This window comes from Cervus elaphus, chromosome 31, assembly GCF_910594005.1.
Source record: "Cervus elaphus chromosome 31, mCerEla1.1, whole genome shotgun sequence".
Lineage (NCBI taxonomy): Eukaryota > Metazoa > Chordata > Mammalia > Artiodactyla > Cervidae > Cervus > Cervus elaphus.
In genome coordinates, this window is record NC_057845.1 from 9,516,354 (window position 1) to 9,539,303 (window position 22,950).

Sequence of the window (22,950 nt, forward strand, 5' to 3'; positions counted from 1 at the left end):
TCCTCTAAATGACTCATGATGTAATGCCTTTACAGATTAAAAGCACAATTTGACTAACTGGCCACATTCTTACTTGTAAGTTTTTACACATTTCATCATGGTTACTCTATTGGACACACCACAGACTACATAACTTATATGTTCTAAAAATAGAACATATGAAAAGTGTTGATTAAAGAATCAGAGGTCTCATTCTAGTTGAGTGCTTTAGCTTGGAATTTAATTGTGAATAATGCCAAATTGTAATGTCAGGTAGGTACTTTTATGGATGGGCAAAGTGTAAAAAAACCATTGGTAGCATTATGGGGTTGTTTAAAGACTGTCACTAAGAACTGTTAGATTCAAAACAGTAACCATAAACCAAGTGCCAAAATAAACCCACTTGTAATAATGCCTATATTCTGATATAGTTATTATTTTGATGTCTAAATGGCTGGTCATCCATATTTGTTTTTAAAAATAAAGAAGTCTATTTAAATAGTTGATCATATCTTTGAAATTAATTGAGCCTTGAAGGTCCTAATTAATAAAGTAAATAAAATGAAGGATAAAATGGGAGCACATAAGAACAGGAAGAAGGAGGGAACACACATTGAAGTTTTAGAGGGAAACGATACAGTAGGAACACATTTTAATTATAATAAAGGTAAGAAAAAACAAAATAATAATAAAAAAATGATTATAATAAAGGCACTTAATGTCATCAATTTTTTTTTTTACTTAATAATTACCCATGCTTTTAGGAGAATCAAATAAAGCAAGTGAACACTGGAATAACATTAAATCAGGTATGGATGACCCCATTCCCACTTAGTTCAGTTCTGCAGATGCAGGGAACAGACTTGTGGACACAGCAGGGAGGGGAGAGAGTGGGCTGAGCTGAGCAGCACTGACATAGTCACGCTGCCATGACTGAAATAGAGAGCTCATGGGGAGCTGCAGTGAGGAAGCGGAGCTCACTCTGGTGCCCTGTGATGGCCTAGAGGGGTGGGTGGGGAGGTGGCAGGGAAAAAACAAGAGGGAGGGCATATATTGATAAGTATACTTGTGGCTGATTTATGTTGTTGTATGGCAGAAACCAACACAACATTGTAAAGCAATCATACTCCAATTAAAAATAAATTAAAAAATAAAGTAGCATTTTTTGTTTTGTATTTACCTGTAGCTTCCTTGGTGGCTCACACGATAAAGAGTCTCCCTGAAATGCAGGAGACCTGGATTCCATCCCTGGGCGGAGCAGACCCCCTGGAGAAGGGAATGGCTACCCACTCCAATATTCTTTTCTGGAGAATTCTGTGGACAGAGGAACCTGGAGGGATACAGTCCATGGGGTCGCAAAGAGTTGGACACGACTGAGCAACTAACACATTCATCCGTTAAACACATTTTTACTAGGCATAAGGTAAGTCCAGTTTAGGAACTTCAGAGGCTTGTTCTATTTTACTTAGTGGAATTGCTTCACTTGGGATATATGAGGTTCTGTTACCTGTGAGCCATTTGAGCAGAGATGTCAGGTAGACCTTTGATTATGGGGGAGTCAAAGGAAGACACCTCAGTTGGTGGTAGTCATTGAACAGGATGGGATTGCCTTAAACAGCAAAAATATATGCAATCTCAAAGGGCTTTACAGAGATGACAATTTATACTATATTTACACATTCATTGGGTCAGTCCTGGGTGTTCATTGGAAGAACTGGTGTTGAAGCTGAAACTCCAATACTTTGGCCACCTGATGGGAAGAGCTGACTCATTTGAAAAGACCCTGATGCTGGGAAAGATTGAGGGCAGGAGGAGAAGGGGACGACAGAGGATGAGATGGTTGGATGGCATCACCGACTCAATGGACATGGGTTTGGGTGGACTCTGGGAGTTGGTGATGGACAGGGAGGCCTGGTGTGCTGCAGTTCATGGGGTCTCAAAGAATCAGACATGGCTGAGCGACTGAACTGAACTGACTGGAGGAAAAATAAACCTGGCAGATTTAGGTCTTATTGTCAAACTCCTAGAGTTTAAGAGAAGCCAGATGTACAGCTATAGTAATTTCACTCTGTACTGATGATAATTTTGGGCTTTCTCTAACATTCTTCCCCTTCTTTCTCTCCCCCTTCTACTCAATTTACTGAGAATTTTATTTAGAGAATTTGTTTGTCTAACAATTGTATGTAGCATAATTCACCTACTCATAAGTTTCCATAAGTAGGCAGCAGTGAAAGAATGAGAATAATATCCAGTTAATAAAGTGCATCGCTAATAGTATTTTGTTCCAGAACTTTCCTAGTCATAACTAATATTAAGCAGTGGCCTTTTATACTGGCTGAAAATTTTTGTAGCAGGATTATGAGCTAGGGTGACCAAATGTTCCTGGACTAGGGGATGTTCCTGCTTTCCCTGAGCACGTTTGGAAAATGATTTCTATTTATCAGAAAGGATTTGGAAATTTCTGTGAAAAGGTGATAAATTCAGAATATTACTTGCTTGTTTGTAGCCTATTCCCAGTTGAAACAATAGAAAGCTCCAGGAAACCTGATTATTGAAAGGGAAAACCCCACCTGTCCCCTCCCTTTTGTAGGTCCTTGGGAAGGGTGGCGACAGGAAGAGGAATGATATGTATTCGCCACATTCATTAGAATGGAATATAAAATTGAACATGCTGTTTGCATCTGAGCCTGAGCGACCACGATTCCATTATGTACTGACCTTTAGAGGAAGGCATCAGGGTGGTTTGAATAGTCAGTATTTGGGCTGTAAGACAAACCATTCCAGAACACAAGATTTCTGGATGTGATGAGGCTTATCCCAGAGATCCACAGTAGCAAAAACAACACATACGCAAGAAGGTCAAGAGATCTGACAAGAGAAAGTGCGTGTGTGCTCAGTTCTTTTGGATGCTTTGCGACCCTTTCAGGCTCCTCTGTCCATGGAATTCTCCAGGCAAGAATACTGGAGTGGGTTGCTATTTCCTCCTCCAAAAAAGAAAATGGTGCCTATATAAAATATAACAGATTGTTGAGAAGCCAGCCACGATGACATGTTATGACATGTCAAGGATCCCATTTCTGTTTGTGCCATTTGCAACATTGTTCTGTTACTTGCCAAACAGTGCAGATTAACAAACAGAGAAAGGAGCTGCTCTGCTTCAATTATTTTATAATCCAAGATATTCATAAAACTATTTCCTGTCAATTGAAAGCAATTTAGAATATTTAGCTACCAGGATACATTGTGCAGGACATGATGTTCAAATCAGCAGATTGACGTGGTAGTATGAGAATTGTCATTTGTTAATTTTGATCAAGTCACTTCATCTTTCTTTGCCTGATTCTTACTTGTAAAATGCAGATAATTACTGAGATAATGTACAAGAGAGCACAGCAAAAATTTGTACCTTTTCTAACATATAAAAAATGCAATAGTTTTGCATGATATCACCAATCTTGGGGACAGAAAAGATCAAAAAACAATTGTCATAGAATCGAGTTTGCTTATCCAGTGAGGGGGAAATGGAAAAACCATTGGCTTAAGTGGAAGTGGAAAGGTCATTTGGGGAGTTCAGAGGCTTTTGTCCAGGGTAAAAATGTGCAGGGGTTGTCATTAAACAGTTATACATTCTCACTTGCAGAAATATAATTTTTAAAATAACTTCTCTATACCCAAGCCTAATTATAACAGCTTCCTTGTCACTGTCAAGGAAAACTCAGTTTTCCAGTTTAAGTTGCAATGATCACTCTGCCTTGGCATGTGTCAATTTCTAATTTAAATTTTGTCAACTCAAGCTTCTCTAGATTCCATTTACCTCCTTATCTTTTGAATGTAATTTGAGTCCCAGAATGAACATGTATATCTTCTTGGCTTTCATGACATTTGCTTCTGCTATAGATTTACAAAACCTATCTAGTGTTTCAAGTAACTTTACTTCAGACTGTATCTGCCAAGATTATATAAAGAAAACCCTCATGTTACTTCAGTGATTGGGGGAAGAGCATAATAAAAGAGATGAGAAACTACAATGGTAAATAATTAAACATAAAATTATCATGCCTCAGAGGGAAGACAATTTCCTCTTTTTCCAGGTCCATCAAGGTCACAGTGATGCCTGACATCCAGAGCCTCTAGCACTTAATATTCTTTGGGATAGAGTTACCTTGGAGGGAATGGCTTCTTAGGAGAAGTCTTCGGAAGAAGAATGGCCTTGAACAGCTCTACGATTGCAGTAGAGATGGCGGGATGGAGCAGTGGTTATTCACTAGTAATTACCTCTCCCTGGTGGAGACCACAGGGATAGTAAGAGGTGGTAATTGAAGGATTAAAGACCCTTGCTGGAAAAAGGGTCTTTAATCTGGGAAAGATTGAGGGCAGAAGGATAAGGGGACAGCAGAGGATGAGATGGTTAGATAGCATCACTGATTCAATGGACATGAATTTGAGCAATTTCCTGGAGATGGTGAAGGACAGGGGAGGCTGATGTGCTGCAGACCATGAGGTCACAAAGAATTGGACATGACTCAGTGACTGAACAGCAGCAACAGCAATTAAAGGATGCAACAAGTTGGTGGTGGCAGTAAAGAGAACATGTACCACTGGTGCCAGCGCATCAGGAAGACCCCCTGAGTGTTCCAGGAGACCCAGGTCAGACACCAAGGACTGTAGCCTGCCAGGCTCCTCTGACCATGGAATTCTCCAGGCAAGAATACTACAGTGGATTGCCATTCCCTTCTCCAGGGGATCTTCCTGACCCAGGGATCCAACCTCGATCTCCTGCATTGCAGGCAGATTTTTTACCATCTGAGCCACCAGGGAAGTCCAAGGAAAGCTTGATGGATGAGAAATAGTTAATGCAATGCTATTGCTGTGTGTTTCTTCCTCTCAAACAAAGCAGTGGTTCTCAACTGGAGCTGATTCTGCACTCTAGGGGACACTTGGCCAGGATTGGAGATATGTTTTTGGTTGTCAAAACTGGAGAGGTGCCATATTGCCTCTGGTAGACAGAGGCCAGTGTGCTTAGTCACTCAGTCATGTCTGACTCTGTGTGACCCCATGGACTGTTGCCCACCAGGCTCCTCTGTCCATGGGGATTCTCCAGGCAAGAATACTGGAGTGGGTTGCCATGTCCTCCTCTAGGGGATCTTCCCAACCCAGAGATCGAATTCAGGTCTCCCATATTGCAGGCAGATTCTTTACGATCTAAGCCACCAGGGAAGCCCAAGAATACTTGAGTGGGTAGTCCATTCTTCTCCAGGGGATCTTCCTGACCCAGGGATTGAATTGGGTTCTCTTAGACAGAGGCCAGGGATGCTGGTAAACATTCTATCATGCACAGGGCAGTCCCTCACAACAAACAGTCATCTCACTTAAAATGATAATGGTACTAAGGGTAAGAAACTTTGACCCACAGAAAGATATTTGCATCACCAACTCAATGGATGTGAGTTTGAGCAAACTCTGGGAGATGGTGGAGGACAATGAAGCCTGGCATGCTGCAGTCTATGGGATCGCAGAGGGTTAGACATGACTGAGCGACTGATCAAAAACAAGATTCTACTGATCCACATGGTGGGGTGGTAGGAATTTGAAATGCGAATATTTTTTTTTTGGACAGTGTTATACAGGAAAGTACCTATTGTGAATATCCAACACAAACTCAAGTGTTTAATTCAGATGATGTCTACTTGTTTTTAAAATGAGCAAGGAAAAATAGCAGTCAGTGATGAGAATGTTCCTGTTGAGTTCCAAAAGAATCAGAATCCTTCAGGCCTACATATTTCCCAATTTTGCTTCTCAGAATTACCTGTGGAGATTTATGAGTATTTCAGAAATTCTGATTCCAGTAGCTTAAGTGTAGAGCCAAACATCTATATTTTTGGAAAGATTTAGATGAGATTCTGATGCCCAGTCTGGGTTAAAAACCACTGTTTCACGGTCACATTAAGAAAACTAAACTAACTTAAATCTTCTTACTCTTGCTTCTCTGCTTACAATCTGATAGTTTAGAGACTTTAGTTAGGGAGAGAGTCAGGGGTCTGTAGAAATGTATACCACACCCCCTTCATTCTATATCTTATCCAGAGCCTAAATTTGCAGAACTATAATAGTCTTGGGCTATATAAATAGATAAACCGACAAAATCTCTTCTCTTTCTTGTTTTTATAATGAATTCATGAATTCTCCCAGCAAAAGTGTGTGACCCATGAAGACTTGATGAGATATTCAGGCAATCTACATAACTACTCTCAACAAAAAGTTACTCTTTGTATTTCTCCCTTTGCCCTCTTGACCTCCATGTGGCTCCCTCATCTCCTCACCTCCCCCACCCCACCACATTTGAATGCAGTTACTGATGAGGAAACAGGGTCAGAGATTAAGGCCTCAAGGTTGCACAGGAAATCAGGGGGGTAGATTGGATCACATTTCCAGCAGCTGATCCAGAAATCCCACCTAAATAGTTTATCCGGAGTTCTGGAAGGGCAGTTTGTTGCAAAACAGGCTGCAAGTGAAAAAAAGGACAAGCTGGCTTGTCCATCTGCAGAAAACACACATAGCGTCTCACGTCCACACTCAGGCAAGGATTTAACTTTTAATTTTGATTCCCTCCATGGTTTATGATCTCTTGATTTCAACAGTTCAGTGTTCAAGACAATATCCACCAAATTCAAATGAGCAACAAGAGAAACTGTTCAACTTAAATGACATCTTTTTCTGGGTCTGTTCTAAAGAAGATGCTTCTCGTTTTCTTGTTTTTCTTGCTTCCAGCAGGGGGTGCGTTCTCCTCCTGTCTTTAGGAAAATCTGATCCCCTAGTGTTATCAATATCCAAGAATTATGGACGGACATCTTCAATTCTTTGGAAAAAGAAAAAGCAATATTATTTTAGGTTTTGCCTTTGAATCCACTGCAAGCACAGCTCAAATCATTTCAAGCTCTCTTCATTTGCATGGAAGAAATGACTAAAAGTGATTAATGAGAGCTCTTTGAGGACTTTTGATGACAAGTTTATTGGGAAATATGAATATGGAAACTGCTATCATTTCTGTTTCTAAAATCCATTTCCATGAAAAGAGTGAAAAACATTATTAAGCCCAGAAAGCCTTTGCTTTTGCACCAAAAAGTGAAAATGGAATAAAAAGGCAAGTCAATATAAACATCATGTGTTCCAGATGAGCTTTACCACATGACCACAAAGGAATGAGACAAGGTTCTGAGAAATAAGTGACAGGGACTGGAAAAATGTAAACCGTAAGCCCTTTTCATATCATCTAAAAAAAAAAAGGTGTCACATTTTCTCTTGTGACTCTGGAAAAATGGTACCTGATGAGTATAATTTATTGTCAAGTGCCAAAGGCAGATGTGACTATCAAGATGCTTCTCTTTTGCTTTTTACTCTGAGACTCATGAGCCAGAAGGCTAATCTCATGGGTAAAGAATCACTTGGGTTTCCCAGGTGGCGCTAGTGGTAAAGAACCTGCCTGCCAAAACAGAGACATAAAAGACTCAGGTTTGATCCCTGGGTCAGGAAGATCCCCTGGAGTAGGGCACGGCAACCCACTCCAGTATTCTTGCCTGGAGAATCCCATGGACAGAGGGGCCTGGGGGCTATAGTCCATAGGGTTGCAAAGAATTGGACATGACTGAAGTGACTTAGCACAAAGAATCACTTGTTCACTCTGTAAGTCTATAAATATGTATAATCTAAATTTTTATCACTCTTTATAAAAATTTCAGACTGGTTTGAAAATGCAGGAAAGGTAGACCACCTAGAAAAAGGGTCCTTGTTACACAGTATTGTTGTTATTTAGTTGCTCAGTTGTGTCCAACTCTTTTTCGACCCTGCTAGGCTCCTCTGTTCATGGAATTTTCCAGCAAGAATACTGGAGTGGGTTGCCATTTCCGTCTCCAAATACAGTACTATAGTTTATTGCTTTGTCAATAGAGAACTAAGGAAGCCACAGTTCTGAGCTATCCTCTGGAGGTATTAGGTAGATGCAGCTCTGAGCTACCAACTTAGAGAATTCTTGATCCTGCACATGTCCCTGGAGACAATGTGGCCAAGCAATTAGGAAGTTTCTAAACAGAGAGGAGGACCTTTGGTATGCCCAGATATCAGAATACATTTCAGAGCTTCTGGACAGGATGTTCCTCTTTTGAATAGCTTATTATACAAGGACTGGGTTCTGATTCATCTTAGCTTTGTTGTGTTTGAGAGTCCTCATGTCAAGAGCACCATGGCAGCTTTCTTTGTGTTTGTGCTGAAGTGGAAAGGATAGAGGTTATCCCAGAGGCCAGGAAACAGTAATGTGTCTCCAGATACCCTGATGGCCTCAGAGTTCCAGAAATGCAGAGCGGAGCCCAGAGCCAGCTACCGAAACTCAGAAATGTAACTTTAGCTTGGCTACATTCTTTGGTGGAGAATATGGCATAAGAAAAAGGCTTATGGCCATACAACAATAATTATCTTTGGTTTCAAAACATTTACTTACAAAATGATCTTCAGGGGCATGTAATCACTGTGAAATTATAGTGTAACTCTCCAATCAAACTGTGTATGATCATTGAAGCAAAGGAAGGAGTAAAGTCAGTTCAGTTGAGATCCGTGAGCCAAGCTTGTTGAAAAAGACTGGATTCCTGTAGCAGCTTATCTTCCACTAACCCCACAGTCAAATCACTTAAACCTCCATGTGCCCCACTTTCTTCAGCTGCAAAATAAAGTGCATACCTAACTCTGAAGACCTTTGCAGGGAAAGAGTAAGAAGGTGCTTTTTTTTGAAAAAAATTTTTTTTTAAATTAAAAGAAGACATAGATGTAAAGACCAGATTTTTGGACTCAATGGAAAAAGGTGAGGGTGGAATGATTTGAGAGAATAGAATTGAAACATATACATTACTATCTGTAAAATGGATGACAGTGCGAGTTCCATGCATGAAGCAGGGCACCCAAGGCTGGTGCTCTGGGACAACCTAGAGGGATAGGGTAGAGAGGGAGGTGGGAGGGGGGTTCAGAATTGGGGGGACACATGTATATCTATGGCTGATTCATGTTGACGTATAGCAAAAACCATCACACTATGGTAAAGTAATTATCCTCCAATTAAAAAAAAATAAATTAATTAAAAAAAAAAAGAACATGTTTCTATAAAGAGGCATAAAATTATTTAGGGCTTGCTATTGGCCTATCACTGAAGGCATATTGGTTTCACTGATACTGCAGAGGAATTTCTTTTTATTTCATGACTTTATAAATCAATAGTTATATGAAGTATCTGACTTGGTATGTACTTTGATAAAATATTTTAATAATAAAATAATAATGGCAACAGCAATGATTTGTGAGTTTTATAACACAGTATCAAACACTATTTTGTGTATTTACTCCTGTAAATACACAGTATTTTGTAACAGTGTTTTGTGTATTTACTCCTAAAGGTGATGGCAAAGCCATCTGCTGAGGAGACATTATGATCTCCAGTTTTAGAGACGGGACAAATGGGAAAAGAGATTGGAAAAGCTGGCCACCCAGTTAGAAAGTGGTCGATGCATTATTCAAAGCCACTGCTGTTTGATTCTAGAACCTATGCTTTTGACCACTATTATGGTTGAGTTGGAGGGCTTCCCAGGTTATGCAGTGGTAAAGAATCTGCCTGCCAATGCAGGAGACCTGGGTTCGATCCCTGGTTCAGGAAGATCCCCTGGAGGAGAAAATGGCAACCCACCGCATTATTCCTGCCTGGAGAATCCCATGGGCAGAGGAGCCTGGCGTCCATGGATTCCCAAAGAGTCAACATGACTGAGCGACTGAGCATGCACCCACACAAGGCTGACTTGTGTCCCCTCCTCCCCCCATTTGTATGTTGAAATCCTGACCTCTGGTACCTCTGAATGTAATGGCATTTGGAAATAAGGTCTTTAAAGAAGTGATTAACTTTGAATGAGGTCATTAGAGTGGGCCCTAATCCAATATGACCGGTGTCCTTTTAAGTAAGGAAATTTGGACAGACACACAGTGAAGGAAGACCATGTGAGGTCACAAGGAGAAGACAGTCGTCTGCCAGCCAAGAGAGAGGCCTCAGCAAAAACCAGCTCTGTCAGCACCTCAGGGTTGGACTTCTAGACTCCAGAACTGCGAGACAATAAATTTCTATTGTTTAAGCCACCCAATCTGTGGTATTTGCTATGGCAGCCTTAGCAAACCAAGGCAATCACCATTGTATCATGTTAGCTCATCAGAGAGGGAAGATATTCAGCTTGGAAATCCTTAGTTAATCTTAGGAAATCATCAAGTCAAAGATAAATCATTTCAGCTTGTTTCTATCTGTACCTTATGTCATCTAAACATAGAAACATCTCATCTTTTCTGTGACAGATTATCTTACTATTCAGCAAAGAGTCATAGCCCTCTTCTCCATGGAAGACTATACCTCCCCGCCCCACTTCTGGATTCTTGGTCATGTGAGTTACCATTGTCAATGGTAACTTGGTGTTGAATTGAGGTGAGGTGAACAGAGGTGTGAGATGTGTCTAGACACAAACTTTGCCTGTCTTGCCTTTGAAATTTGGACCTGAGAAAAAAACACATGTTGAGCAGACTTGAACCTATCCTGCAACTTAGGTCAGGAGTCCAGCCTGGCTCAGCTGACCTTCGGCTGACACTCAGATCAGTAGTCATGTATGGATGTGAGAGTTGAACTATAAAGAAAGCTGAGTGCCGAAGAATTGATGCTTTTGAACTGTGGTGTTGGAGAAAACTCTTGAGAGTCCCTTGGACTGCAAGGAGATCCAACCAGTCAATCCTAAAGGAGATCAGTCCTGGGTGTTCATTGGAAGGACTGATGCTGAAGCTGAAACTCCAATACTTTGGCCACCTCATGTGAAGAAAAGACCCTGATGCTGGGAAAGATTGAGGGCAGGAGGAGAAGGGGACGACAGAGGATAAGATGGCTGGATGGCATCACCGACTCAATGGACATGAGTTTGAGTTAACTCTGGAGTTGGTGATGGACAGGGAGGCCTGGTGTGCTGCTGTTCATGGGGTCGCAAAGAGTCAGACATGACTGAGCGACTGAACCGAACTAAGCTACGGATAATGGAAGTGGATATTTTCTGTGTGGCATTATTGAGGCAGTAACCAATGCACCTGTTATCACTTTTAAATTAATTTTAATTGGAGTACACTTGCTCTGGGCTTCCCTGGTGGCTCAGTGGTAAAGAATCTGCCCGCCAGTGTAGGAGACGCAGGTTTGAACTCTGGGTTGGGAAGATTCCCCTGGAGAAGTGGGGAAAGTGACAACTCATTCCGGTATTCTTGCCTGGGAAATCTTCATGAGCAGAGGAACCTGGTGGGCTACAGTCCATGGGGTCTCAAAGAGTCAGACATGACTGAGCGACTACACAGCAATACCAACGACATACTTGCTTTACAATGTTGTGTTAGTTTCTATGATACAGCAAAAAAATATTAGTTGTGTGTCTACATATATCCCTTCCCTTTTGGATTTCCTTCATATTCAGGTCACAACACTACATTAGGTACAGCTCCCTGTGCTATATAGTAGGTTCTCATTAGTTATCTCTTTTATACATAGTAACAATAGTGTGTATGTATCAATCCCCATCTCCTATTTCCTTCCTCTCTCCTTCCCTCTTGGTGTCCATATATTTGTTCTCTATATCTGTTAGATTATTGAAAAAGTAGGAGAGTTCCAGAAAAACATCTACTTCTGCTTCATTGACTATGCCAAAGCTTTTGACTGCATGGATCACAACAAACTGTGGAAAATGCTTCAAGAGCTGGGAATACCAGACCACCTGATCTGCCTCCTGGGAAATCTGTATGCTAGTCAAGAAGCAACAGTTAGAACTGGACATGGAACAACAGACTAGTTCCAAATTGGGAAAGGAGTACATCAAGGCTGTATATTGTCATCCTGTTTATTTAACTTATATGCAGAGTACATCATGAGAAATGCTGGGCTGAATGAAGCACAAACTGGAATCAAGATTGCCAGAAGAAATATCAATAACCTCAGATATGCAGATGACACCACCCTTATGGCAGAAAGTGAAGAAGAACTAAAGAGCCTTTTGATGAAAGTGAAAGAGGAGAGTGAAAAAGCTGGCTTAAAACTCAACATTCAGAAAACTAAGATCACGGCATCTGGTCACATCATTTCATGGCAAATAGATGGGGAAACAGAGGAAGCAGCGAGAGACTTTATTTTCCTGGGCTCTAAAATCACTGCAGATGGTGACTGAAACCATGAAATTATAAGATGCTTACTCCTTGGAAGGAAAGTTATGACCCACACAGACAGCATATTAAAAAGCAGAGACATTACCTTGCCAACAAAGGTCCATGATGTCAAAGCTATGGTTTTTCCAGTAATCATGTATGGATGTGAGAGTTGGACTATAAAGAAAGCTGAGTGCCAAAGAATTGATGCTTTTGAACTGTGGTGTTGGAGAAGACTCTTGAGAGTCCCTTGGACTGCAAGGAGATCCAACCAGTCCATCCTAAAGGAAAACAGTCCTGAATATTCATTGGAAGGACTGATGCTGAAGCTGAAACTCCAGTACTTTTGCCACCTGATGTGAAGGACTGACTCATTGGAAAAGACCCTGATGCTGGGAAAGATTGAAGGTGGGAGAAGGGGATGACAGATGATGAGATGGTTGGATGGCATCACCGACTTGATGGGCATGAGTTTGAGTAAGCTCTGGGAGTTGGTGATGGACAGGGAAGCCTGTCATGCTGCAGTCCATGGGGTCACAGAGAATTGGATGTGACTGAGCAACTGAACTGACTAACTGATATCTGTGTCTCTACTTCTGCTTTGCACATAGATTCATCTGTACCATTTCTCACTCTTGCTATCATTCTATCATAGGGTGCCTACTAGCACACTATGTGTGGATCATATTGTGTAACAAAAGTCTCCATGGGTTTCCCTGTTTGATTTGGGGAAAAACTCTTGCCAACACTCCTCCAGGGATTTCCCCACATCCTGGACTTCAAGTGCGGAGAGGCATTCCATTAAGTTTAGCTGATTTCTGGTCTTGTGGAATCTCCTTATAAAGGGAAATTTGGACAGAAGCATAACTTCTGAAGACCAGATTTGCAAAACTTTCAGTTGCTATTAAGCAGCTAGGACAGAGTAGAACCTATAGAGAAAAAAGACACTGAGAAGGGAGGAAAATATACAGTGGGACACCCAGAACAAAGAAATAAAGAATATCAAAGGTAAGTTTCATGCTCTTTCATTTTGTCAAGGATTAAACCTGATCCATTACAGAAGAGGGCTTCCCTGGTGGCTCAGTGGGAAAGGACCCACCTGCCAATGTAGGAGATATACGTTGGATCCCTGATCCAAGAAGAGCTCAGATACCACACCACAATTGCTGAGCTCTGGAGCCCAGGAGCCGCAACTATTGAGCCCACATACCAAAATCACTGAAGCCCACATGCCCTAGAGCCTGTACTCTGCAACAAGAGAAGCCACCGCAATGAGAATCCTGCACACAACTGGAGAAAAGCCTGTGCAGCAGTGAAGACCTGGCCCAGTCAAAAATAAAGAAATGAATTAACAAGGAAAACGATAGCCCAGATGAGGCATTACCCAATATCCATCAACAGTAGGGTGAATAAATACATCGTGGTATATGTATGCAAAGGAATACCTGATAGCACTTGTTATGGCTTTAATTGTGTGTGCATGATAAGTTGCTTCAGATATGTCAGACTCTTTGTGACTGTGGCCTGTAGCCTGCCAGGCTCCTCTCTCCATAGGCTTCTCCAGGCAAGAATCTGGAGCAGGTTACTATGCCTTACTCCAGGGCATCTTCCCGACTCAGTGATCGAACCCACATCTCTTACGTCTCCTGAACTGGCAGGTGGGTTCCTTACCACTAGGGCCACCTGTTCTCTCCTCCAAATGCACATCCATATTGGAGTTCTAACTCTTATTTGGAAATAACGTCTTTGCCCATGTAATTATTCAAGATGAAGTCATACTGAGGTAAACTGAGCCGCTAATCCTATATGACTGGCGTCCTTATAAAAATGCCTTGTGAAGAGAGAGATACTCACAGGGATAGCACCACGTGAACATGAAGGCAGGGAACAAAATGATACATCTACAAGACCGGAAGTGCCAAAGAGAGCCAGCAAGCCGTCGGAAGCTGAGAGATGAGCATGGAACAGAATCTTCTTTACAAGGAATCAGCGCTGCTGATGTCTCGATCTTGGACGTCAGGCTTGCAAAACTGTGAGACAATAAACTTCTGTTAAGTCACCTAGTTTGTGGTTAGAACAGCCTTAGGAAACTAACACACAATGAAATGGACATACTTTTCTTCCATGCGATAATATGGACGATTCTAGTGACGTAGTTTTGAGTGAATGAAGCTAGATGGTACCATGTGTAATACGAATGTCTAGTTATATAAATTTTAAACATAAGGGAAATTAACTTCTAGTGATTACCACTCAGGTGTGGCAATTAGTATATAGAATGCAGCACAGACAGGCTCTCCCGGCACTGCTGTATTCTGTTTCTTGATGTGCAGCGGGCACAGAGGTGTATTTTTTTGTTCTCTTTGAAATAGTTTATTGAGCTGTATTCTGATGATTTGCTATTTTTTTGCCGGCATGTGCATGTCAGTACAGATGGTAATTTAAAAGATATCCCTGGGGAAACGTAGTGAGGGGAGAGATGGAAGCTAGAGGATTTAGAAACCCCATTTGACCCTGTCAGTAAGCTCATGAGCAGGGGGCATGTGGTAACACCTAAGGCACAGTGAGGGTTTGGTTCAGGCAGGAAGAAAGACACTTCTGTGCTTGCTGAGGAGGTACCAGCGGAGGGTTTGTGCAGTTTTCCACTTTATCAGAGCTCCCGTCTCCAGCAAAAAAAAAAAAAAAAATGAATTTAGTGTTTCCAAAATATCTTCTGGCAAGTCTCTTTGCCTTTTCTAAAGTTCATTTAAAACGTCGTCCATTTCTCCGGCAAAGCCAGGGAGTCCTTGTGTCCATATGACACGACTCCTGTTGCTATGGTAACCGAATGTTTACTAGAGAAAATATTACCAGTTAATAATAGCCTGAATGGAAATAATAGCTACTGCTAGGCCCTTTAGAGTTACACACCATCAATTTCCAATTTGCTGAAATAGGTGCAATTTGCTTTCTGAGTTTCAAAGTATTACTTTTTCCAGGCCTTCACGGTCCTCCCCCCACACCATGCACCACAGGCCCACACCCACACGTCCATATGCTTCTAAAGAATGTTCTGTTTGTCCAAAATGAGGACAGAGGGCAGCTGTTCTGTTGGATCCCCGTCAGAATCCCAACAGTATCCCAACAGTAGGAATAATGAATAAATTAGAAGTTTACTATTTATTGGCTTTGGTGAATAGTGAAATCACAGAGAGAACGATCACAGAGAGTATAATTCATACTCTTTCTTATACCCAATCTTTTCCAGAATCTCATTCCCAAAGAGCAAACCAGCAAGCAGATGTGTTGAATTACTGTGTCAAAAATCATACCTGTGCATAACAAAAATGCCTTTCAAGGTATTCAGCCCACTCTCTCCGTGAGTCTGGGCTTTTTATGCATTTGTTCCTTTCTTGATTGATGTCTTTTTTCTATTATTTATTAATTCAGCAAATGGATATCGAGTTAGGCACAAGCCTGGTTCCCCGGGTATGCAGACCCAGCTCTGGCCAGTCAGAGGAGCTTTCAAGATACTGCATGCAATGTTTTGATGAAGTCAGCCCTCCCACCACCAGCTTTCCCACTGAATGCCAACAAAGAGAACAGCTGGAAGGACACAGATCATGACTCAAGTTCCATGTCTCTCAATGAGCCACCTTTCACCCCCACGTTGGAAGCTCTGTGAAAACACGGGGTGGGGAGTGCAGCCTAGGGCCTGGGCTTGGGGGAGGGAAAAGCTCTCCTCCAAAAGGCAAAGAAACAAACAGCCCTTCTGAGAGTCCAAGCTTATGCTTCCAGAAAAAAAAAAAGAAAAAACCCTGAGAAACACTTAACTACCATGACAACCAGCTCTATCGCACTTCCACTGGACCCATGAGGGTAGAAGAAAGGGCAAGTGGACAAGTTTGACTCTGTGGGCAGGTTAATAAGAGGGCCAGGTCATCTCTGGAGATGGATTCTTCTTCTCTAAGTCAGTGCTTCTAACACTTGATATACAAGAGAATCGGGCTTCCTGGGTGGTAAAGAACTTGCCTGCCAAAGTAGAGAATAGATTGCACTTACATAAGAAGGCACATCATCTTTACACTTTGCTTTTGATCTGCTTGTTAGAGAATGAGTTAGAGAACTAGTTTATGGGGTAGCTAGGATGAAAGTCAAAGAAACAGGTCCATATTCTGTCAAGTATGTTGTTTGATCTAAGAGCTGGAAGGTGAATGCTTACTTTCAAAGTAGATGCCTTGACTCTTTTATATCTGTAATGAACATATATCCCTGTTTTGGTATTTTGTCTTTGGGGATCAGTAAAATACAATTTGCGAGCTAAATCTATCCGTATTCATATGTTTATATATCACCCTTGGCTGCTTTTACCTACAACGGCAGAGTTTCACAGTGGAACAGACTGTATGGTCAGCAAAGTCAAAATTATTTACTATCTTTTTACAGACAAAGTTTGCCAGCCTTTACTTTAGAAGAATCCTTTAAAAAGCTAGAATCAGTGGGAGGTATTTCCATAATGATCGGTATCATGAGGGAAATCACTTTTGATAATGAAGGTGACTCAAGTTTGTAAAAATGTTTTTGCATACATGTTAACCTCATGATCTCCATGAAAGGGTTGTGAAGTAGGTATTCTGAAACCTGTTTCATGGACAAGTAAGTAGAGGAGGTGAGGTAAAAGGATTTACTTGACTCTTATTTTGGGGGATGAGAACCACTGTCCCAAATGTCCTAAATTCATATGATTTCTATTATTCCAATTCTACCCTAGAGCTGAGTATATCTATTTATGGAGAAACCCCATCTAGTATCGTTTCCAAAGTGCTGAGAAGGCCTTTGAGTCCCCCAGACACCTCAGCCCAAATTCCAGCAGCACTAGAAATTCTTTTCTTTAGAGCAACATGTTCCTTTTCAGAAATGTAAAATGCTTCTGGGAGGGTGAGCACATTAAGTCTGGCTACAAGTCACTTGCATTTTTCAGATGAATGTTCTTCTCCTAACAAGGAGATATGAGGGACTTTCCTGGTGTCCCAGTGGCTAGGACTGTGTGCTCCCAATGGAGGGGGCTCAGGTTCGATGTCATAGCTAAGAGTTTGTGTGTGGCAACTAAATATGCTACATGCCTCAAGGAAGATCACACATCCTGTGTGCCACAACTAAGACCCGGTGCAGCCAGATAAGTAAAAAAATAAATGAATATATAAGCCAGGGATCAAACCCAGGTCTCCTGCATTGCAGGTGGATTCCTTACCATCTGAGCCACTAGGGAACCCCAGAATACTGGAGTCGGTAACCCTTCTCCAGGAGATCTTCCTGACCCAGGAATCGAACCAGGGTCTCCTTCATTGCAAGTGGATTCTTGCATTGCAGCTGAGCTACAAGGGAAGCCCCCAATATATATAAAATCATTTTAAAAAGGAGGTATGATGCCCTGTGGTGAAGGCAGATTGGAAGAGAATGTGCAGAGTGTTGCAGAAGGACTGATGTCTGAGTGTGGCCAAGGATGCGAAGGAATAAATCTGGCACTAGGTGTTGGGCAAAGGAGAAATAAAAAGGATAAGCCTCCTGAAACTGCTAAGTTTTCTCTTTATTCACAATTCTTGTTCTCTCAGTGTTACAGTGAGAGTGGCGCTTAAGCTTATGGGCTTCCTAGGTGGTGCATTTTAAAAGAATCCGCCTGCCAGTGCAGGAGACATGGGTTTGATGCTGGGTTGGGAAGATCCCCTGGGGGAGGAAATGGCAACCCACTCCAGTATTCTTGCCTGGAAAATCCCATGGACAGAGGAGCCTGGTGGGCTACAGTCCATGGGGTTACAAAGAGTCGGACACGACTGAGTACACTTAAGTGCATGGCACTTAAGCTTAGACAAATGGATCATGGATCTGATTTATTTTAAGTGATTCATACATTCTTATCATCTTTTCCCTCCAACCCTATGACCAACCTTGTTCCTCATCTCACAGTTGCCTGGATACTCGCAGCCAGAGTGCTGACAAGCTTCCCAAGGATGAGAAATTTGCTTTTGTGAGAACTCGAGAATTATAACCCCAAGGAGGTTTCTCACCACCAGAATGTCCCTGGAGCAAAGCTGAATATTCTCTAGCAGATTGTAAATTTAGGGTATGGTGCTAGTGGAGAGAAGAAGGGACAGCAGCAAATGTCAGGACCACATGGTTTTTAGTTAGATTGTAGTCAATGTGATATTTGTATGATACACTGTGTTCTGTGTTCAAAGATGTTCTTGAAAGAGAAGAGATGCTTCTTGTGTGCCAAGTAATGAATAATCAAGGGGGAAACTGGAATGGAAAACAGTTTTAGACTTGAGTGTTGTTAGAAAGAAGCTAGAATTGTGATTTTTTACGTTGGAGGCACCATCCTAACAAAATGCTAATGGGTTTTTCTGCCTCATTTTCTGGTGGATGACAGAAATGATGTTCAAACCTGATATGCATGTGTTATGGATGTTTCTATTTTTTTTTACAGAACATCTATAAATTATAGAGTTGAAATACATGCCCTGAAAATATGAAATTAACTCAGTGAGTGGATTAATTCAGCTACTTTAGGATAGTACTAATAAATATAGAGAAAGATGGAGCTTTCATAGATGAAACTCATTTCCTTTAAATTTGTATAATGGTGCCATCCATCCCTTTTTCTTGAGAATTTTATTAATGGTACAGATGTTCCTTTATAGGGTAGAGAGAGAACAGAATTGGGTTCTTTTTCTATTACTGCTCTTAATCAATCTTTAGGTAAATCATTGTGTTTTCTTGCTTGATTTTCTTATCTGCACAAGGAAGAGATTGAATTAGACAGCTTCTGTATTCACCAGGGAAGCGTTGGTGGCTCAGTGGTAACGAATCCACCTGCCAGTGCAGGAGACACAGGTTCGATCCCTGGGCTGGAAGGATCCCCTGGAGAAGGACGTGGCAACCCACTCCAGTCTACAGTCCATGGGGTCCTAGCTACAGTCTATGGGGTCACAAAAGTCAAACATGACTCAGCGACTAAACAACAACATGTCTCCTCTTGCCTTTTAGGATGTAATGCTCTGCTTCATTTGGACCATAGACTCTGGTCAGCATTCCTCTTCTTTCCTTTTGATCCTCTACCATTTCATTTTCTCTTGACATGACTCACTAAAATTAATTTCTTTGACTTTGGATTCATCATCTTTCATTCTTTTTGTTTCCAATCATTTTGCCCTCTGGGTTAGCATCTTGGTTTCATAGAGTTTGCAAATGCATGGGTTAGAGTCTCACCTCTTATTTGAAACAACGGTGACAGACATCATCCCAGTTCCTCTTATTCCTCTCCAGGAACAGAAAGCCTGTGATTTCCAAGGGTTGATGCATTTATCAATAAATTAGCTTAACTTTAACGATGCCAAATATGACTGAGTTCTTGTATGAGTCTCTGACACACCAGATCTCATTAAGTATGCCACCATTCTATTATGATTTTTTAGAAATTGAAATATAGTTGATTTATGGGCTTCTCCGGTGTTGCTAGTGGTAAAGAACCCGCCTGCCAATGCAGGAGATATAAGAGATGTGGGTTTGAACCCTGGGTCCGGAAGATCCCCTGGAGGAGGGCATGGTGACCCACTCCAGTATTCTTGCCTGAAGAATCCCATGGACAGAGGAGCCTGGTGGGCTACAGTCCACCAGTTGCAAAGGGGCAGACATGACTGAAGCAACCGAGCACACATAATTGATTTACAGTGTTGTTATTCTATTATTTTTAAGCTCATATTTTGGGGTAATATAATAGGTTTATTGCCCCTACATAAGTATATCACACAGCTATTCTAACCAAAGGTTATGAATCATTATGATTTCCTCAAGTTTGAAGAGAGGAAGGAATGACTGGTGGTATGAAGCAATGCCAAAAAAAAAAAAAATCACAAAAAGCATAGCTCTGTTTTGAAGATTTGTGAAAGTATTGCATGTACAATTTTGCTTCAGGATGAAGGAGGGAGGGAGGGAGAGAGAGGGCCAGCTTATCAATGATGTTACACTGCAGATTATAATGACAAGGAAGGTGATGTCCCAGGCTGCTCTGAAGAGTCCACTTGAAGTGAGAAGTCAACTTCTAACATGACTGTGTCGATATGAAACAAAAGCATCACATAGCTTTGCCCGACATTGTTTTCCCTGCTTTGTTCCAATTGTCTGGAGACCGTGGAACGAGATGTTGTCATAAGCCCAGAGTTATGTAGGAACGTTTAGTCAAGGCAAGGTTGGCAGCTGGGCAAATTGTTTTACGACACATACTAGGTTCCTTCAACCTAGTGAATGATTCTGGGCTTCCCTAGGGAGTGAAAGCTCAGCACATGAGCATGAGCATGTGGTATACACATGAGCAGTGGTCAAACTCTTGGTAAAAACAATTCTTTGAAGAAACCCAATGGCCATCCTGAGGACTGCTTTTAGTCCAAGAGTTGTTAGGAATAGTATTTCCTCATACACACAGCTCCCTTTTGGGGCTGCTGCATAAAGATGGGACATGAGTGATGCTGGTAGACAATTTTGGCTGCAGTCTTTCTACTCTGAATTAGACTGTTTCAAATAATAACATAGGTGAACTAGTAATGTGTGCTCAGTTGCTCAGTCCTGTCTGTCTCTGCGGCCCCATGAGCTGTAGTCCACCAGGCTCCTCTGTCCATGGGATTATCCAGGCAAGAATACTGGAGTGGGTTGCCATTCCATTCTCCAGATAGTCTCATCCTATTGTTGAGATTCCAGGCCCAATTAAAAAGAATGAAGTAATTCCATTTGCAGCAACATGGATGGACATAGAGATTGTCAGACTGAGTGAAGTTAAGTCAGAGAAGGAGAAATAGCTTATGACATCACTTATAGGTAGGATCTAAAAGGAAATGATACAAACGAACTTATTTGCAAAACAGAAGCAGACTCACAGACTTAGAGGATGAACCTAAGGAAGAAGGCTGGGGAGAAGGGATAGGAAGTTTGGAATGGACATATATACATTGCTGTATTGAAAATGAATAACAAATAAGGACCTGCTGTATAGCACAGGGAACTCTACTCAATGTTATGTGGCAGCCTGGATGGAAGAGGCATTTAGGGAAGAATGGATACTTGTGTATGTATGGCTGAGTTCTTTTGTTGTCAGCTATGTATCAATACAAAATAAAAAGTTAAAAAATTCCAGGCCCAGTGTCTGAAGATATTCATTTTCTTTTCTCCACAACATCTATGCGTATACCTTAAAACATATATCAATAAATGGAAACAAAAATTGAAATTCAGAGAGAGAGGTCATGGAAGGCTATAGTTTCTAATTATTGGGCCTTGAAAATGGCAAGCAGAGAGGAAGAAATAGGACAAGGGTATCAGTGTCCGTAGCTTCTGATTTATTTCAAATTGAACTGACTTGGGAGCATGATCAAGTTCTTCCTAGTGTACGTTTGTCCCACAAATGTTTCCTGTGTTTAAAAAAAATGGGAGGCATCTTGGCTGGATGTGTGTGGGGGAGGGTGGTGGAGGATAGCATTTGCAGAGGGCTTTCCTTTCCGAATTTCAGTGTTTTGCAATCTGTGTTATAGTTATTAAGTGTTGATATGCCAACCTCATTTGCTCTTGAAGTGGACTGTTTAGAATGTTCATCTTAATAGTTTAACAGATTTTTTTTTGCCACTGCACTTAGTTATTACCCAAAATAAGAATCCCTAGTAAACTCATATGTAATAATTGCAGAAATACGTTTTCAGCAATCTCTCTAATCTATAAAACAGATATTTTATTCTGTCACAAATTTTCTACTGGTGTGTATTTAAATCTTTTCCTCTCTAGTGAATATTTTAATTGCTACAAAGTTGAAAAATTAAAAATGGATGGATGGTTTGATTTTGTCAGAGTTAAGCAAAGGCATGCATGTATATGACTCTGGTTCATTCTATTCTTTGAGAGATTTTAAAATAAAACATTTGGAGTAAAACTAGACTATTTGGATTATTTCCAACCAAAGGTTCATTTTTTTCCATTGATTTTTGGCATGTGATGTCCATAATTGGGAAAAGGAAAGAATAAAAATTTCTAGCCCTCCATTTGAAACTGTATGGACCCCTGATGACTATACTGATGAGAATTTTATCACAAGGATGTGGATCTGCTTAGAAGATAGTAGCTCATAAAGTTTACCAGTTTCAGCCCTTTATCAGCCTGATTTCAGTCTCTGGGCAATTAATTCCAATTTTCTCTATTTCAGAGTTCTCTCTAAGCTGAGACTCAGATGGAGAAGCTTCTCTGGAACGTTTGCCATCTGGAACAGACTCTGTGCATATTTGCCCCTTGTTCCAAATCTCGGCTGGGATCAGTCACGTTTCCCTTTTTTATGTCCCTTATCTTCCTGGGTGTGTTGAACAAGTTCCCACAACTCAGCAAATGACTCCAACTTGAGTCAGGTCCATGTGCTTTGGAGGGAACCAGACCAGCACCAGCCGTGACCCAGAGTCCCTGTGCAAAATGGCTGGATAGTTTAGGGCTTCTCCTTAGGAAGCATTCCTCTCTCAATATTTCTGGATAGTTAGCTAATAGGATGAAATTTACTTAATAGGAATTAATGAAAAGGCTTTATAGAGGGTCATGATAACCAAGAGTTCTGCTGTGTCCTGGGGTTCCTGGGTGCTCTAGCTATTCAGATATTAGAAGATGTACCTGATTCACTCTGAGCCTGCTGATGGCACTTCAGCTTCTGTCCTTTGTCACACACTCATCTCTTGG

The 22,950-nt window shown here is 41.3% G+C and overlaps 1 long non-coding RNA gene across 1 annotated transcript in view; it reads left to right on the plus strand.

Moving 5' to 3' along the window:
• The first annotated feature begins 1,278 nt into the window (after positions 1 to 1,278).
• Positions 1,279 to 22,950, plus strand: part of LOC122687410 — a 40,292-nt gene continuing 18,620 nt past the window's right edge. The window contains exon 1 of the long non-coding RNA XR_006339139.1: positions 1,279 to 1,402. This is a non-coding gene — a long non-coding RNA (uncharacterized LOC122687410). The remainder of the gene's footprint in view (positions 1,403 to 22,950) is intronic.